General features: G+C 43.5%; 1 long non-coding RNA gene across 7 annotated transcripts in view; it reads left to right on the top strand.

Annotated features, from left to right (window-relative positions):
• Nucleotides 1-19,927, top strand: part of LOC132208457 (uncharacterized) — a 41,810-nt gene that overhangs the window by 2,090 nt on the left and 19,793 nt on the right. For 2 of the 7 annotated variants that reach the window (XR_009444534.1, XR_009444535.1), the window contains exons 2-6: nucleotides 6,158-6,304; nucleotides 9,254-9,522; nucleotides 13,452-13,651; nucleotides 14,150-14,296; nucleotides 18,117-18,258. This is a non-coding gene — a long non-coding RNA (uncharacterized LOC132208457). Of the gene's footprint in view, nucleotides 1-1,106; nucleotides 2,483-6,157; nucleotides 6,305-9,253; nucleotides 9,523-9,761; nucleotides 9,885-13,252; nucleotides 13,302-13,451; nucleotides 13,652-14,149; nucleotides 14,297-18,116; nucleotides 18,259-18,826; nucleotides 18,855-19,927 lie in introns of those variants that run through there. The other 5 variants (XR_009444536.1, XR_009444538.1, XR_009444540.1 and 2 more) reach the window with 5 other exon arrangements.

Here is a 19,927-nt window from a genome sequence, read left to right as displayed (position 1 = left end):
ATAGCACTCCGACGACAAGGTGGGAAGGCAGGAGGGGCTCCTGGGGATGAGGGAAGGACAGAACCAGGGTCAGTATAAGGTTAGGGGCTGAACAAACCCCTTCCAGGGGCTGAGGGGAGCTCTTGATGCCCTGCACCAAGCGACCAGCCGAGATCGACCTGCAGCTCTCCGACGACAAGGGGACCCTGTCTCAGAGGCTGGAGCATTTCTAGCCGGAGCTCTGAGGGAAAGGGTCATCGCATCCAAAACGTTATCTCGGTACTTTTTCTTCACAGATGCTGAGCATTTTCAGCAACTTGTGTTTGCATTTCTACCCGGAGGTGGGTTTGTGGAGAGACACCATGGGAAGGGAATGGGTGTGGGGTTTGATGGGGCAGCCACAGAGACTGTCGAGAGAGAGAGAGAGGCAACCCCTGTGTCCGGGTTTGGAAAATCTCCGGCAGTGCTTCATTTCTCTCTCAGCCGAAGGCGCTGCGTGCTTTGGTTTCCTTTGCTCTTGTACTCTCTCCCCCTGTGAATAAAGCCAGAGTGAGAGAGAGAGAGTTTGTGGTGGGAGAGAGAAAAGGGACAGAAACATGGAAATAAAGGAGCATGACAAGGGAGTGAAATTAGGGCCAGCAGAGGTGAGAGAGGGGGAGAGAATCAGAGTGAGGGAGGAAGAGTGATAAAACACAAACAAAAGAGAATGGGAGGTAACGAGGTGTTCATGAGCATGAAACAGCAGGACATGCAGCATCAGAGGCCAGGGAAGCTGATGTCAGCCTGTCTGCTGTGTTCATCTCCCTTCCTCCGTTCCCCCCCTCCTCCTGCCCCTTTGCCCCCCCTCCTCCTGCTGCCCCTTTGCCCCCCCCGCCCCCTCGTCCTCCTGCCCCTTTGCCCCCCCTCCTCCTCCTGCCCCTTTGCCCCCCTCCTCCTCCTGCCCCTTTGCCCCCCTCCTCTTCCTGCCCCTTTGCCCCCCTCCTCCTCCTGCCCCCTTGCCCCCCTCCTCCTCCTGCCCCTTGCCCCCCTCCTCCTCCTGCCCCTTGCCCCCCTCCTCCTCCTGCCCCTTGCCCCCCCCCTCCTCCTGCCCCTTGCCCCCCCGCCTCCTCCTGCCCCTTGCCCCCCCTCCTCCTCCTGCCCCTTTGCCCCCCCTTCCTCTTGCTCCCTCCATTCATCCATTCCTTCTTCCAGTCAGTCCTCGCTCCCTCCCTCCCTCGCTCCCTCCCACCAGCCATCCATTCCTCCCTCCCTCGCTCCCTCTAGTCAGTCAAAACAACTAAGAAAATTACAGCACAGGAACAGGTCCTTCAGCCCTCCAAGCCTGCGCCGATCAAGATCCTCTGTCTCACCTGTCACCTATTTTCTCACGGTCTGTGTCCATTTGCTCCCTGCCCATCCATGTGCCTGTCCAAATATATCTTAAAAGATGCTAACGTGTCTGCGTCTCCCACCTCCGCTGGCAACACGTTCCAGGTGCTCACCAACCTCTGTGTAAAGAACTTTCCATGCATATGTCCCTTAAACTTTGCTCCTCTCACTTTGAACTCATGACCCCTCGTAATTGAGTCCTCCACTCTGGGGGTAAAAAGCTTTTTGCTGTTCACCCTGTCTATACCCTCATGATTTTGTTGACCTCAATCAGGTCCCCCCCAATCTCCATCTTTCTCATGAAAATAATCCTAGTCTACTCAACCTCTCTTCATGGCGAGCACCCTCCATACAAGGCAGCATCCTGGTGAACCTCCTCTGCACCCTCTCCAAAGCATCCACATCCTTTTGGTAATGTGGCGACTGGAACTGTGCACAGTAGTCCAAATGTGGCCAAACCAAAGTCCGATACAACTGCAACATGACCTTGGCAAGTCTTGTACTCAATACCCCATCCAATGAAGGAAAGCATGCCATATGCCTTCGAGACCACCCTATTGACCTGCGTTGTCACCTTCAGGGAACAATGGACCTGAACACCCAGATCTCTCTGTTCATCAATTTTCCCCAAGACTTTTCCATTTACTGTATAGTTCGTCCTTGAATTTGATCTTCCAAAATGCATCACCTCGCATTTGCCCGGATTGAACTCCATCTGCCATTTATCTGCCCAACTCTCCAGTCTACCTATGTTCTGCTGTAACCTCTGATAGTCCCCTTCACTATCGGCTTCTCCATTCCTCCCTTGTAGTGCGATTAGGCAAGACTAAGGAGGCATAGAATGGGTTAGCAAAATGCAGGGCAATGGGGACAATTGAATTGTGGAGCTGGTTTAAGGAGCAGATATTGCGTGTCCTTGATAGGTACGTCCCTGTCAGGCAGGGAGGAAGCGATCAGCTAAGGGAACCGTGGTTTACTAAAAAAATTGTATCTCTTGTTAAGCAGAAGAGGGAGGCTGATGTGACGATGAGACCAGATGGTTCACATGAGGTGATGGAGAGCTACAGATTCGTTAGGAAGGATTTAAAGAGAGAGTTAAGAAGAGCAAGGAGGGTACACGAGCAGACACTGGCAGGTAAATAAAGGAGACCCCGAAAGCTTTCGATAGGTATGTGAGGAATAAGAGGATGACTTGGGTAGACATAGGGCCAGTCAAAGACAGAAGTGGGAAGTTGTGTGTGGACGCTGTGGAGATTGGAGAGGTGCTAAATTAATGTTTCTCATCTGTTTTCACTGAGGGACAGGAGAATATTGTAGAGGAGGTGACTGAGTTAGAGGCTACTAGAATTGAAAGGGTTAAGGTTAGTAAGGAGGAAGTGTCATCAATTCCACAACGTGTGACGGTAGGTAAAGCCCCTGGGCCTGATAGGATTTGTCCGAGGATTGTCTGGGATGCTAGGGAGGAGGTGGTGGAGCCTTTGGCCTTGATCTTGGAGTCCTCATTATCTACAGGTTTCGTACCAGAGGAGTGGAGGATTGCAAATGTTGTGCCCTTGTTCAAGAGGGGCAGTAGGAATGACCCAGGCAATTATAGACCTGTGAGCCTTAGGTGTGTTGCAGGAAAAATTTTGGAAAGGATTATAAGAGACAGGATTTATAATCATCCAACAAGCAACAACTTGATTGGAGATAGTCAGCATGGATTCGTCAAGGGCAGGTCGTGTCTCACAAACCTCATTGAGTTTTTTGAGAAGGTGACCAAACATGTGGATGAGGGTCGGGCAGTTGGCGTGGTGTACATGGACTTCAGTAAAGTCTTTGATAAGTTTCCCCATGGTAGGCTCTCGGAGAAAATACAGAGGCTCGGGATTGAGGGAGATTTAGCCATTTGGATTAGAAACTGGCTTTCGGTAAGAAGGCAACAAGTGGTGGTTGATGGAAAATATTCAGCCTGGAGTCCGGTTACGCGTGGTGTGCCTCAAGGATCTGTTTTGTGACCACTGCTGTTTGTCATTTGTATAAATGACTTGGACGCAGGAATTGGTGGATGGGTTTGTGAGTTTGCAGATGACACTAAAGTCGGTGGAGTGGTGGAAGAATGTTGCAGGTTGCAGGGAGACTTGGATAAACTGCAGAATTGTCCCGAAATTTGGCAAATGGAGATTAATATGGATAAATGTGAGGTGATTCACTTTGGGCGGAATAATAGGAAGGCAGAACACCGGGTCAACGGAAAGATTATTGGCAGTGTAGATGAGCAGAGGGATCTTGGTGTCCATCTACATAGATTCCTGAAAATTGCCACCCAGGTTGATAGTGCTGTTCAGAAGTCTGATGGTGTTTTAGGTTTCATTGGTAGAGGGATTGAGTTGCGGAGACGTGATGTCATGCTGCAACTCTACAAAACGCTAGTGCGGCCTCGGTTCGAATATTGCGTGGTCGCTCCATTACAGGAAGGATGTGGAATCGTTGGAACAGGTGCAGAGGAGATTTACCAGAATGTTGCCTGGTCTGGAGCGAAGGTCTCATGAAGAAAGGCTGAGGAACTTGGGTCTCTTCTCATTGGAGAGAAGGAGGCTCAGGGGGATTTAATAGAGATATACAAGATGGTCAGTGGATTAGATAGGGTGCACAGTGAGAGTCTTTTTCCGAGGATGATGACTTCAGCTTGTACAAGGGGGTGCAGCTACACATTGAGGGGTGATGGTTTTAAGACAGATGTCAGAGGCAGGTTCTTTACTAAGAGAGTGTTAAGGGCGTGGAATGCCCTGCCTGCCAATGAAGTTAACTCAGCCAGATGAGGGGCATTTAAACAGCCCTTGGATCAGCATATGTTTGACAATAGGATAGTGCAGGGGAATGGGCTTCGATTAGTTCACAGGTCAGCGCAACATGGAGGGCCGAAGGGCCTGTTCTGCGTTGTGTTCTTCTATGTTCAGTTACAGTTCACAGATTACTCTACCACTCATTTTAGTGTTGTGTGAAAAGGATAATGAACATCTGCAGAAGGACGCAGAAAGTGTCAGTGAATGGACAATGGCAGATGGAGTGCAACGATGGTAAATGTGAGACTCCATTTTGGTAGCAATTAGGGCAAAATGGAGTATTAGTTAAATGGTGAAAAATTGTAGCATGCTGCTATTCCCCGGTTGAATGTTTTTAAGGCCAAGACAGACAGATCTTTGAACAGCAAAGGAATTGAGTTTAAAAATCGGGAGGGGATGCTTCAGTTGTATAGGGTGCTGGTGAGGCTTGATGTCGAATAGTTTGTACAGTTTTAGTCTCCTCACTTGAGAAAGGATGTGCTGGCAGTGGAGGGGGTGCAAAGGAGCTTCACAAGATTGATTCCACAATTGAAAATGTTGCTGTATGGGGAGAGATTGAGGAGACTTGGATTGCACTCTCTGAGACTTCGAAGAATGAGGGGTGTTCTAATAGCACCTTTTAAAATGATGAAAGAAATAGATAGGAAAGAAACACGGAAGTTGTTTCCGCTGATGGGTGAAATTACAACCAGGCGGCACAGCCTCAAAATAAGGGTGAACAGTTTGAAGACTGAGTTGAGGATGAGCTTCTTCATCCAAAGGGTTGTGAATCTGTGGAATTCTCTGCTCAGTGAAACAGTCAAGGTTCCCTGGTTGAATGTTTTAAAGGCCAAGACAGATAGATCTTTGAACAGGAAAGGAATTGAGTGTTATGGTGAATGGGAGGGTAAGTGGAACTGAGTCCGCAAAAAGATCAGCGATGACCTTATTGAATGGCGGAGCGAGCTGGAAGAGACAGATGACCTCCTCCTTTATTTCTTCTGTCCATATGTCCTTAGATTGCCATCCTTGTCATTCCTCCTTCCCTGGAATAGGCCAGTTCTGAACGCTGATCAGTAGGTCTTTAAATATCTCCCGCGTATCAAATGCCGACTTGTTCAATCAAAGCTCCTCCCAATTAATACTGCTCAGCTCCTACCGAATACTGATGTAATTTTCCTTCCCCCAATTTCGTAGCTTCCCCCAAGGTCCTGATTATTCATAGCTATCTTAAAATGTAAGGAGAGGCGATCACCCCGTTTAAGAAGCTCCTGGTTCAGTGTTTTTCCCCATGTGGGAGTCAACTACAGGTTTTCTTGTTCCAAGGTTGGGGAGGAAATAGCCGAGTGGTATTATTGCTGGACTGTTAATTCAGAGACTTAGATAACATTCTGGGGACCTGTGTTCAAATCCCAGCACAGCAGGTGGTGGAATTTGAATTGAATACAAAAGAAAATCATGAATGAAGAATCTAATGATGACCATGAATCCATTGTCAAATGTCAGAAAAACCCACCTGCTTCACTGATGTCCTTTCGGAAAGGAAACTGCCATCCTTACATGATCTGGCCTACATGTGACTGCAGACCCACAGCCAGATGATTGACTCTGAACTGTCCCCTGGGCAATTCGGGATGGACAATAAACACTGCCGAGCTAGTGATGTCGTCCTCCCATTAGCAAATAAATAAAATTGGATTCTATGTCTTCCGATTGAAGATCGTTTCTTGTTCTCACAGTAATTTCATCGCTTAGTCAGTTTCCCTCTTGCCTGTCTTTTTGGAATGTCACGTAGCCCTGCACATTTACCTCCAGTGTTGATCGCCTTATAACCATGTCTTTGTAATAGCTCTCAAATCATGCCCGTCAACCTGTATGTGTGCTACGAATTTGTTGATTTTGTTCTGAATACAATGAGCACGCAAGCAAAGAGTCATTAATTTTGATTTATAACTTTATTTCACCTCTTGACACTATTTACAGCTGTTTTCTGTTTCTACATGCAGTCTTTTCCAGTCCCATGCTGAGTATTGTTATCCCAATAGTTCTTTAATGTCAGTGTGTGTGTATTCCTGGGCGACTATGCTCGTGTGGTCTACGGAGTTGTGGAGGTCACAGTTCTAGGACAGCCATTTCATAGGCCTCTGCTGCAGGTAAGAAGAAAAGAAAATCTCTTGCTCTGAGCTCTGCAAACCAGGGCAATGTCAAAAAGGAACCAAGGTCAAAAGAAATTCAACAAGAATCTCAAAATTAACTGCTGAATTCACATAAGCATTCCGGGGATCGCCCAACTTAGTGGCCACAACATCCCACTTTCTATTCCTCACAAACAATCCAAAGGCTGAACTATCCGTATCCCTCTTAACGGTTATGTTTTTTGAGCTAATTTCTTGTTTCTAACTTGTGTGTATTTGTGGTGCCTTATGACTTCTTGCGTTTAGCAATTGATAAACTCACTTTCTCACTAATTCAGTAAAACCTAGTTTTATAGAATCCCCAGTGTGGAAACAGGCCATTCAGTTCAAGAAGTCCACAGCAACCCTACAAAGAGCATCCCACCCAGACCCATCCCCATTCCCTACTCTATCCCTGTCAGCCTGCATTTCCCATGGCTAATATACCTAACCTACACGTGTGTGGGCACTGTGGGTAATTCAGCATTCCCAATCCACCTAACCTGCACATCTCTGGACTGGTCAAAACAATGATTCGATTTGAATTAGTTAGAATGCAGCTGTTAACAGTAATCCTCCGTCCCTGTGTTGGAGCGAGATTTAACATTCAAGATCAAAAATGAAACACTTGAACAAGGTAGCTCAAATTGAGGTTGTTGACTTGCTCGCCGAGCTGGCTTGTTTTCATTGAGACGTTTCGTCACCATGATTGGTGACATCACCAGTAGAGCCTCCAACGAAACAATGTTACTTTACTCTGTCTGGAATTTATACTGTCCGGTCTGTTACCATGAGTACTGTCATTTCGGGTTTTGATCTGTATGGGTTTGTATGTGCGGTCCAATTGTATCTGTTTGTTGGTTGCATTATGGGTGGAGAATCACGCCACTCATATGAAACTGGGACAAGGTAACCATAGTAGCCCAAGCCAAGCGTAGACACGCAGAGGAATTCCTAGAGGCATGGTTCTCCACCCATTCTGCAGGCTCACATTCTTGGTCTCTTCAGTTTGAATATGATCACTTAACCATATCCTTTATGACAAACAACAGAGTCTTACTTCCTAAAATCTTCAAACAGGACTGTCCAGACAGATCCACTTGTTCTCATGATATTGTCTTCTGTTGGAGGGCTTCCGAAATGTCTGCATTCTTCCTCAACTGAGCATTCCTTGCGTTCGTGGTTGACAGAGCTCTCGGCCATGTCCAACCCATCTCCTACACTTTGGCCTCACCCCTGATGAGGTACCCTGGTCCTCAATGACCAACCCATCAATATCCACATCGAGAAGAACATCAGCCACGATTTCTAACAAGATCCCACCACCAGGCATATATTCCCCTCCCCTCCCTTGTCAGCCTTCCGCAGGGACCATTCCATCAGGACACCTCGGTCCACTCCTTATCCGTTCGCAACACCTCCCCATAACCCGACAGCACTTTGCATGCCACCACAGAAGGCATAACATCTGCCCATTTACTTCCTCCCGCTTCACTATCCAAGGCTTCCAGGGGAAGCAGCGATTTACCCACACTTCACTCAATCTAGTCTACTGTATTCACTGCTCTCAATATTGTCTCGCTCTGCATCGGGGAGACGAAACACAGACTGACCAACCACTTGGCTGAACACCTATATTCTGTCCATAAAAATGGCCCCAGGTTTCCAATTGCCTGTCACTTGAGCACCCCGTCATGATCCCTGGCCAAAATCTCTGTCTCAGGCTTGCTGCAGTGCTCCAGTGAGTGCAAGGTTGAAGACAAAAATCTCATGTTTGCTTTGCAGAACACCTCCGCTCGGTTCGCAATCAACAACAGCACCTTCCAGTCGCCAACCATTTTAACTCCTTTAACTCCCCCTCCCATTCCTTAGACGGCATGTCCATCATGGGCCTCCTGCAGTGCCACAATGATGCCACCCGAAGGGGGCAGGAGCAGCAACTCATATTCCGCTTGGGAACCCTGCAGCCCAATGGTATCAATGTGAACTTCACAAGCTTCAAAGTCTCCCCTTCCCCCACTGCATCCCAAAACGAGCCCAACTGCCCAGCTTGTCCCTCCTCCCGAACCTGTTCTTCCTCTCACCTATCCCCTCCTCCCACCTCAAGCCGCACCTCCATTTCGTACCGACTAACCTCGTCCCGTCTCCTTGACTTGTTCGTCCTCCCCGGAATGACATATCCGCTCTCTACCTCCTCACCTACACTCATCTCTACTGGCTCCATCCACACCTCTCTAACTTGTCTGTCTCCTTTCCACCTATCTTCTCCTCTATCCATCTTCAATCCGCCTCCCCCTCTCTCCCTATTTATTTCAGAACCCTCTCCCCCTTCCCCTTTTCTGATGAAAGGTCTCAGCCCAACATCTAAGCTTTTGTGCTCCTGAGATGCTGCTTGGCCTGCTGTGTTCGTCCAGCTGCACACTTTGTGATCTCGATGTGTCTTAACAACCTCATTAAGTGAGTTCTGGAGAGAACTTTGCAGGGGAGACTTAGGGTTTGTCATTCTAACTTGCCTGTCCTGAAAGATGAAAGTTGGTTTATTTTGGATGTTTGTTTCATAGCTATGAAAGATATCCTGAAAGGATTTTTCATATCTTTTGTTGAGAATTTTACCCGTTTAGTCACTCTAATCCTTTTCCTTTTTTCAAGTTTGCTTGGTAGTCATAAATTTCAAATATCGGCCGAATTTTATTCGGCTTTGTATTGGTTCTCCGTGATTCCCCGTTAATGGCTCCGTGACCTGCTAGCTAATTAGAGAATTTATCATTGATGTGCCTGTCATAAAATCTTTAGTCTTATACTATGTATTCCCAATTTCAGGAGAAAGTCCAGAGACCTTTTAAAGGAAAGGGGTTTAGAAAGAACACTTAAGTTCTATAGATCCAAGTCATGAATAGTTGATAAATTATTTGCACTTCATATTTCCAGAATCTACTCCGGAAGAGAGAGCCCAGAGAATTGCCAAAGCTGTCTGCAAGCAGTCAATTGACATGAAGGAAAATTGGGAGCAATTGAAAACCCATGCGAGCAACTGGCAGAACAAGGTGGAAAAGGCGTTAGAGAAACTTCAGGAACTGCAGAAAGCTCTGGATGATCTTGAGTCTCATGTGATAACAGCTGAGGGGGTCCACATTGATTGGCAACCTGTGAATGACCTGTTTATTGACGCATTGCAGGATCACATTGATAAAACCACAGTAAGTGCAATTACTTTACACTTCACTTATTAACAGATGTAACCGCAATGTTGTATCGAGACGATCAGTAATATGAGTAGTGAAGTAATATTGATTGAATGGTTGTTAACTTAATTTGTAAATTAAAACTTAGTTGAGCATGCCTTCTGATGATATCACATTGGTAATATGAGTATAATTGAGGATTTTATTGGTCAGTGACATCAAGTGAGTTATCTGCTTGTTGCCATGTTATCAGGACTAAAGGTGAAGTCTGACCACGCCATTTGGCCACTCCTTAGAGAGACACAACTGGTTATGATTTAACCTGAAGATCACCATGCCTCGGGCAAGTAAAGGGGTTGAGGCGAAGATCCTTTGTGGTAAGCTCACTGGTGTGGCAATTGAGCCCTCTCTGCAGGGCATCACTCTGCATCACAAACCAACTGTTCAGCCCACGGAATTTGAATAGAATTCTCATGAAGTTAGCGAGAGGGATACTACACGTGAATAGATCGATGTTTTGAAAAGCGGATGACATATGAGCAAAAGTTTAATTGATGTGGAAGACCAGCCACAATCATCATCAATGGTGGAGCAAGCTTGAGCGGCCATGCAACATTGTGCTGCCGCTATTTGACTTGTTCAGTGGAAAGGAAGGAAGATGGTCCAAGTGTCAAAAATGCTGAAGACCACATCCTTGTACAACCTCAAAATTTGATTGTGTTCAGCATATTATCACTCCTGGTACCCCTAAATCCTGGTCTATCATCTCAGCAGCTCGACTCTGCCCAAAAGCTGGTTACTTGTGACATTTTTGAAGGATCTTCCCAAGTCTGAAAATCATTTTTGCTTTTGTGCAATCAGAGTTGGCCAGTGTGGAAGGAGGTCATTTGGCATATCATAGCTCTTTGAAATAACTCCCCAATTCGTCCCCCTCTGCTTGGCAATGACTTCAACCACTTATAAAATCTCTTTAATGGAGGGATACTTTGAAGACATCTGAAAGGAGTATTAACGATCCCAGAATACAACTGAGCCTTATTAAGTTGTTAGTTCAGATGATCAAGAGCTTGATCAAAGAGGATTGTTTGAAAAAGTGCCTTAAAAGAGGAAATGTACAGAGGCTAAGAGGTGTAGGAAGTTAGTGAGTTTTGAAAGATTTGTGCTCAGGTTGAGGTTCTGGATGCGAGTTTGCTCGCTGAAGGTGGAGGAAGTCTCTTCTTGGGTTTGAAGCCGACACAATTAAATGTTTGGCAACCAGTAGTGGGCCGTTTGAAATCAAGAGTGGGCAAGAGGACGTAATTAGACGAGTGCAGATATCCTCAAGTATGGTTGGATTGGTGGGGATTACCAAAGTAGCGATAGGCATAGCCAAGGAACGATTTGTAAACAAAAATGAGAATTCAATAAAATTACTGTTAATAGTATCAGTTAGGTGGAAAGTACAGAGAATAGGACTTGGTTCAAGATGAGACTCATGCACTGGAGTTTTAGATGACCTCAAGTGTTCAATGGGCAAAAGTGGGACTCCAGCAGGGAATGCATTGGTATTGTCAGGCCCAGAGTGAAGTAGTTCCAGATGAAGGTTTCACTGCTAATGAGCCAAGACAAGAGACAGGTAGGCAGTATTGAAAAGATGGAAAGAGACAGCTTCAGGGATTGCATGAATGTGTGGTCAGACGTTCATCGTGGGATAAACAAGATGCCAAGGTTGTGCTGAGACAAGCGTAACATTACATTGTTGCCAAGGCGGAGTAATGCAGTCAGTAGGCAGTGAATAGAGGTTGGTGTGGGGACCACAAACAGTGGTCTTCCCAGTTTTAAATTGTTATCTCTACATAGTTCCGCAACTTTATGTTCTGTTCAAAAGGCATTACTGACAAGAAAACAGAAGTTAGCCATTTGTTTACTTGTCAATATATCTTGATTTTTCCACCATCTTCTCCAATTATGAACACCACATGTGAAGTGTACTAAGTGAACCATTCAAACGTTAAAAGGAAATGTTAAAATTGTGGAATATAAAGTTAAATTTATTTTCTTGAAAATTTAAATAAATTACATGAAGGTTTGACCAAGACTGAAAGGAATTAGATGGAACACCAGATGAATAAAACAAGCAGTAGTAAGGTGGTATTAGCTGAATGTTCCTGAAGAAAGAGAACACAGCCAATCTTTCTTCCATCAGGGGGATTAATTGTGTGGTGTCAGACACAGTCGATTAAATCATTCCTTCTTTCTTTACTGTCTGACTGTACTATGGTTGTAATATTTCCTTTTTTAAAGGCTCAAGGTTCGACATACTTCTCATTTTATAAATTTTAAGAAGTTGGCTTCTTGTCAAGTCACGGTAGGACTGAAAACACAGTCTACGACTGTTTGAAGTCACATGACACCAGCTTATCGTCCAACAGGCTCATTTCAAGTCACACAAGCTTTTGGAGTGCAGCCCCTTCATCAGGTGCAGTTGGTGAGGTGACCACACAGACAAACAATTTATAAGCAGAGAGATCAAAAGATCATAGAATTGGCCTGAGTGGAGTGTCAGATAATAACTCTCTAACACTCTTGGTAGCCTGTATAAGCAAGTAAAGTGTTTATAAAGTCAATGTCAGTGCTGTGCTGTCATGATAATCAGGCAGCGCAACAGGAATGTACAAGGTGACATCTCGGGTCAGACTCTGACTTGTAGTTTAGAGGCTTGTGTTCAGAATCTGTCTTAGAGTTTTAACCTTTATTTCAAAACCAGGAATTTATAACACACCACACTGACTGTGACTACAAGCTGTGTGTTTCTTCAACAAAATATCTGCAACTAAACAAACATCCTGGATGAAGACTTATTATCTGACACTCCACTCACACCAGTTGTATGATCTTTTGATCTGTCTGCTTATAAATTGTGTGCCTGTGTGTTTTCCTCTCTGACCGCACGTGATGAAGGGACTGCACTTCAAAAGCTTGTGTGATTTCAAATAAACCTGTCAGATTATAACCTGATGCCATGTGGCTTCTGACTTTGTCCATCCTAGTCCAACACCAGCACCTCCACATTATAAGTGTTTGGAACCAAGTCAGTGCAACAGGCATAGGTCGAACATTTGACTTCGGAAGGATGCCTCGTGCTGAAAAGTTCATTAATAACAAAGGATTTCTCCATTATGCCATCTATCATAACATGCTGCGCCTCACAGTCATAATGAAAGGATGCCCACTTTAATTTAGCAGCGCCAAGAACAGTTATGGACATTTTTAGCATGGGAGAAGGCCATTCAACCTATTTTATCTGTACCAGCTCTCTCCCAGAGCAAAACAATTAATCCTTTTCTCGAATTCATTCCACATATTTCACAGGATTGAAATATATAGGTACATAGTTAAGTGATTTTAACATCGAGTGAGCAGTTCTCGCACTTCACCTTGTCACTAACAATTGAAAACGTGACTTAGAAAGAGTGGGTCTTTATTTTGTTCTGTTGTGATGATGAAGAAGATGCAAGTCGAAGTGCTGGAACTGGCCTCTTGAACTTAGAAACATTTAAATGTGTATAAAATGAATTCTGTGCGCATCTATTACAAGCAGTTTTATGGAAGGAAAAGGTACCAAAGAAGATTTGGTGTATTGTACTTGATGCTATTATACTCCAACCTGTGAAAACAGAACTCTACGACTGCGAGTGTTGAGATCTGAGAGGGTGCTATCTTGTTTGAATTTACATTGCTAAGTCTAGGCCTATTTTCTCAACAGCAAAATTGGTAATCCAGAAAGAAATGGATGTTTCTCGCATTTGTTGGCTGTAAGTGTCTGTTTAAAGTTTGAGTACAGTGTCCTCATATACAGGTGCTTAACCTGCTTTTACAGTTTGAACATTTGTTGTGCCAATGAAAATTGTTTGAATGGTTTCACCTCCAGTTTTCTTCTTTATACATATTTGGTATTTTTTCAGGTTAAGGACTGCCTGCAAAATCTGAGATTGGGTTTTGAAACACATCAACCTTTGCTTGCGAGAGATAATGGTAACTGCAGATGCTAGAGAATGCGAGATAACAATGTGTGGAGCTGGATGAACACAGCAGGCCAAGCAGCATCTCAGGAGCACAAAAGTTGACATTTCGGGCCTCGACCCTTCATGCGAGAGAACGTAACGTAAGAAAGAAGAACAGGACTAAGTAGTATTATCCTTCAAAGCCTTGTTGAGTTGATTTGTCCTGTTTTGTTCCTTACTTTTACATTTATTAAATCCACATTTTTTAAAGCATTCTTTCACAGGATGAGGGCACTGATAGCAAGGCTAACATTCATTTCCCATCCAGGAATGGCTTGGTAGGCCATTTTGGAAGTCAGTAGAGAGTCAACCATATTCCTGTGAATTTGAAGTCAGATACCAGAATTGTGAAGGGATGCAGATTCCCTTCCCGAAAGAATAGATTAGTGAATTCAGTTTTCTGTTACAATAATTTATGATAGTTTCATCGTCACTGTTACTTTTAACTCGAGATCTTTATTAATTAAATGTCATTTCCAGCAGATGCTTTTGTATATTATATTTAATATTAGGATTTTAGTTTTAACTTAATTTCTTATTAACATTTAATCATTAATTTCAGGATATTTCTCAGATTTTATACGCTTCCTCTCCATTAGGTTTTTAAAGAAGAAATTGCCCCAGTCAAACAAGAAGTCAAAATATTAAATGATCTGGGATGTCAGTTATCTCCGCTTGATGTCTCTTTCTCTCCAAAGATTTCTCACCAGCTTGATGACCTAAATATGAGGTTGAAATTTATACAGGTAACAGTGAAAACATTTTCTAAACTAGCCAATCTGTTGAAGGAAGTATGTACAAATAATTTGGCTTCAAATATATGAGCAAGATAAAGAACCCTTTCAACTGAAGCAAGCAATTAATATTTTATTATCATGGTTTATGAAGTTATCCAATTTTATAATATTACTTTTTCAAAAATACAATGTTCTTGTCTGTAGTCTGCACTTTAGAATGTAATCGCAAAACAAAATCCAAATAGTGAGAGATGTGAGCATCCGAACTACAGTCTGAAATGGTTCAGGACTGGAACAATTTGAATATATTCAGGATGAAGCTGCAGGTAGCAGATATTTTTCCCGATCCATCGAAAAGAATTTGGAATTGGAACATTGTGCTCACTGCTGTACACTTCAGTATTATGTATTGTTTCATATTTTAAGTCCCTGAGAAAGACATACTTTAATGAATTGCAACAAAGATATACTTGATGCATTGAAGGGAAGAATGACATAAAGTTGTCTGAACTGCATGTATTTCTTTCAATTGAGCAGATTTTGATTGATGTCAGCAAAGTAGTAGATGAAAGTTTTATTTATCCCATAAAGCCGCATGAAATGTTTTATTGAGCAAATTATTTCAGTCTTGTTCTGTGTCAGCAGCTCGCTTGGCCATGTAGCACAATAAAACTCCTTATCGGTTCTAGCAAGCAGACAAAAACATAAATAGCACCAGGATCTGGATGTTCTACCTCTTGACCCTACCTCACCATCCGATAAGAGATGGCTGACCTGCCCAGGACTCAACTCCTCTTCTATACCAGCTTCTCAGAGCGCTCAAGTTCTCTATTTCAAAAATCTTATCTACCACCTTCTTTAAATACTTCCAGTGATCTACCTTTCACAATTCTCTTGTATTCTAAACAATCGCTACCTGCTGAAAGAAGAAATTCCTTTGCATCTCAGGTTTCAATAAATGTTCCCTTCTTCTGTAACTATGTTGCTGAGTTTGAGATTTCCACAATAATGGAAACATTGTCTTCACATCTAGCCTGTCAAGCCCTCTCAAAATTTTGTGTTTCAGTAAGATCACCCCTCATTCTTCTAAACTTGAATGAATAAAGACCTTCTGTGCAACCATTCTTGATAAATCATGATCCGATGAATCAGCCCAGTGAGTCTCTTTTGAACTGCTTCCTATGGCTGTGTATCCTTTCTTGTATTTCTCCAAGTGTGACCTCCTCAATAGCCTGATCAGTTGCAAAAAAACTTGCCCGTTTTTAAACTGAAACCTCCTTACAATAAAGGCCAAAATTCCATTTGCCTTCTTAATTACTTGCATCACCATCGTCATGGCTCACATCAACTCCAACCTACCAAAGTGCTTTGATCCTTTGCAATTCACCTACCACTGCAACAGGTCTCCAGCTGATACCGTCTCCCTGGCCTGACAGTCATCCCTGGAATGTCTGGATAACAAGGATACCTACATCAGGCTGTTACTTATTGATCAGAGCACCACCTTCCACACTGTAATTCCAAACAAACTCCTCTCTAAACTCTGAGACCTGCGCCTCAGCATCCCTCTGTGTAACAGGATTCTCGACTTCCTGACCCAGAGACCACAATCAGTAAGGATAGATGACAACACTAGCTCCACCGTAAGCCTCAACACCGGTGCCCAGCAAAGCTGCCCCTACTCTATACTCCTTATGCAATCATGACTGCGTGGCCCCAACTCCATTTACAAGTTTGCTGATGACGCTTCCATTGTAGGTCGGACCTCAAACAACAATAAGTGAGATTACAGGAAAAGCAATTGAGTGCTTGCTGGCATGATGGAAAGATAACAATCTGTCCATCAGCATAAGCAAAATGGAGGAGCTGGTCATTTTTTTCAGGAAGCTTCTGTCTGCAGCAATGGTGCTGAGGTGGAGATGGTTGATAGTGTGAAGTTCCTGGGAATGTTGCTCACCAACAATCTGTCCTGGCCAATCCATGTCGACATGATGGTCAAGGAGGCTAAGGAAATTCAGCATGTCCATGAGGACCCTACCTGTTTTTGTAGATGCATCCTATCTGGATGCATCACTGTGTGGTATGGCAGTTGCTGTTCCCAAGACTGCAAGAAGCGAAAGAGAATCATGAGCACAGCCCAATCCGTCACGCAAACTAGCCTTCCATCCATTGACTCCATCTACACTTCCCACTACCTTGAGAAAGCAACCAACATAATCAAAATACCCCCTCACTCTGATTATACTCTGTTCCGTCCTCTTCTGTCAGGCAGAGGATATCAGTTTGAATAAGCGTACAAATAGATTTAAGAACAGCCACTTTCCTGTTGTGACTTTTGAATGGACCTCTCAAATGTTAATTCTGATCTCTCTCTCTCAGCCTCTTCTCTCTGGCTGTAACACTATTCTGCACTTTGTACGGTGTGATTTGCCTACACAGCATGCAAATCAACACTTTTCACAGTATCTCAGTACATGTGTCAGCAACAAAGCAATCATTCACCTGCATGCTAGTATGTGTTTCATGGACGAGAGCATCCAAGTCCCCGACCATGCATTTTCTTTCGAGTCTATCTTTTGATTCTTCCTACCAAAGTGTACTTTCCTACTTTAAACTCTCTCTACCAACTTTTTTCCGACTTGCTCGACCTGTCTATCCCCTTGCAGATTCTTTATGTCCTCATGACAACATTCCCTTACTCTATTTTTGTAGCATCAGCAAATTTGAATGAATTTATGCCTTGTCCCCTCCTCTAAGTTATGAATATAGAGAGTAAATAATTCTCGTCCTTGGACTGATCCCTGTGGCACTCCACTAGTTATGGCTTTCCGGCCTGATAAAGATGGTGGTTAGAAAATAACTGGCTGAACCACTGAAATGAAAAATGTGAAAAAATATGCGTTTTCATTGTTTGTGAAATACTTAAATCAGATTGTAGATAATAAAATATAAATATTGCAGTAGTTCTTCATAGTTTCTCATTGAGCTTTCTGAGAATTCTGAATATAGTTCCTGATTTATGATAGCATCAGTTTTCATGCATCTTTGTCTGAGAATTCAGATTTGTTTTGTCAAAAATTGTGCTGTGCCACACATGATATTTGCTAAATCTGTCCTGTCCCAGCAGTTCAACTCGTTCAGTTTTGAGATAACTTTTGTCAGGACCCCACAGTTGAGCTACCTTGCGTTGATAGCTCACTACACACTTCTTGCATTGAAACAAATGTACCTCAGACTACCTGTCCATCAGCGTTCATCATCTGCTCTGTGTCTACTCTTCCTCTTAGTCACACTGACTTCATTATCTAGTTCCTTACAGGCTGTAGTTATTATCTTGTTACTGCCCACTAACCTGTGCATTTGGCTCCCATCCCCCTGCCACATTACGAGGTCTTACGAGGAAAGGCTGAGGGACTTGAGGCTGTTTTCATTAGAGAGAAGAAGGCTGAGAGGTGACTTAATTGAAACATATAAAATAATCAGAGGGTGAGATAAGGTGGATAGGGAGACCCTTTTTTCTGGATGGTGACGGTGAGCACGACGGGGCATAGCTTTAAATTGAGGGGTGAAAGATACAGGACAGATGTCAGAGGTAGTTTCTCGACTCGGAGAGTAGTAAGGGAATGGACCGCTTGGCCTGCAATGGTAGTAGATTTGCCAACTTTAGGTACATTCAAGTCGTCGTTGGATAAGCATATGGACGTACATGGAATAGTGTTGGTTAGATGGGCTTGAGATCGGTCTGACAGGTCGACACAACATCGAGGGCCGAAGGGCCTGTACTGTGCTGTAATGTTCTGTGTTCTGTGTTTTATTTATTGTTGAATAGCAGCAGGAGGTGAGGAGGCAGAGACTGCAACCCTGAGGTCACGGAGGGAAGGAAAAGAGGCTCTTACTTGGAGATTGAGAAGCAGGAGAGGGCACAACCCAGAGGTTTGGGAGTGGAGAGAGGCTGCAAGTTGGAGGTCAAGGTGAGGAGAGGCACCAGTTGGTGTTGTAGATTAAATGTAATACAGAAAATTGTGAAGTGGTTAAGTTTGGTTCGAAAAACAGTACATAAAACAGAAGGAACCATTCTAAATGGGTGCAGAAGCAGACCGGTTTTGCTGTTCTGTGCATAAACCATTCAGTTAAACCACAGCTAGTCTGAGCTTCAACTCTGTTTACCTGCTGAAAAGTCATGTCGACTGAAAACATTAGCTTGCTTTCTCTCCATGGCTGCTTGCCTGACCTACTGTGGTCTCCGGCATTTTTTGTCGTCAGTCTGTTTACCTCCCTTTCTTCTATATCCTTTCATAGCCTTAGCTATCAAAAATAATTTCAGTTACACTCATTGTTATTGATCCAGCACCCACATTCTTTTATGAGAGAGTATTTGAGATCTTGACTGTTGTTTGTATTAAGATACAAGTGCTTCCTGATTTCAGTTCTGAATGGCTTGTCATTGAATCTCATATATTAATAGATAATACTTCTGATAAGAAATGTTTTCAGAGTGTTATAGTGGAAGCTTCTATGTTCTGTGCATCCTCTATCTAGCCACCAGACTCAGAGTACCTGTTGGGACCATCCAAAAATGACTGAATTTTTTCACTCATTCGGTCAGTAGATTGATAATAGGACTCTGGTTCTGTGCCACTGTCAGATCATTGCGACTCCAAAAGGTACCAAAGTAGATTCTGGATTCTAGGCAAATATACCTATGTGTTTAGATCTATTTAGATGCATTCATGTCGGCTAAAAATACTTGAAATAATGTATAATTAGGAGTGACAGACAACATCTGTGACATTAAATGAAAAACAAGAACAAAGAACTTTGGTTCATATTTCAGCTTCGACAGGCACTAAACAACTAAAAGCACTGTATAACCAATGAAGTAATTTTTTGAAGTATGTTTGTAATGTCGGAAACACAGCAACAAATATATGCGCAGAAGGCTTTCACAAACAGAACTGTAAAAATGACCACTTACTTTGTGATATTGATTGAATGCTAAGTGTTGGCCAGAATGTAGATCCACTGAACTGAATACAGGTGGTTTGTGGGTAATAAAGTCTTAACCCTTTGGACAAACCTAATTTTATTTGTAATTTATTAGCAATAACTGAATTGTGCAATTAAAGTTCAGAAGTTCCCAATTTTAAGTGGAGTTTTAACAAATTCACCTTTGAAGAGCGTTTGGGCTTGATTAACCCAAGTCTCAACTGAGTTAACTCAGCCTTTTGTGTTAGGGATGTATAAATTATCCATCTTAGGGGAGGCGATGGCCTCATGGTATTGTCACTGGACTGTTCATCCAGAGAGACAAATCATGTTCTGGGGACCTGGATTCAAATCCCGCTGTGGCAGATGGTGGAATTTGAATTCAATAAATATCCAGAATTCACAATCTGATGATGACCATGAATCCGTTGTTGCTTGTTGGAAAAGCTCAACAGGTTCACTAATGCCTTTTCGGGAAGGAAACTGTCATCCTTACCTGGCCTGGTCTGCATGTGACTCCAGACCCACAGCAATGTGGTTGACTTTTAACTGCCCTTTGGGTAATCAGGGCTGGGCAATAAATGCTGGCTCGCCAGTGACGCCCTCATCCCGAGGTTGAATCAAGAAAAAAAATTACGATTGCCTTTTCTAACT

This window comes from Stegostoma tigrinum, unplaced genomic scaffold, assembly GCF_030684315.1.
Source record: "Stegostoma tigrinum isolate sSteTig4 unplaced genomic scaffold, sSteTig4.hap1 scaffold_400, whole genome shotgun sequence".
Taxonomy (NCBI): Eukaryota; Metazoa; Chordata; class Chondrichthyes; order Orectolobiformes; family Stegostomatidae; genus Stegostoma; species Stegostoma tigrinum.
The sequence above is the reverse complement of the archived record's forward strand: the minus strand, read 5'-3'. Positions and strand labels throughout refer to the sequence as shown.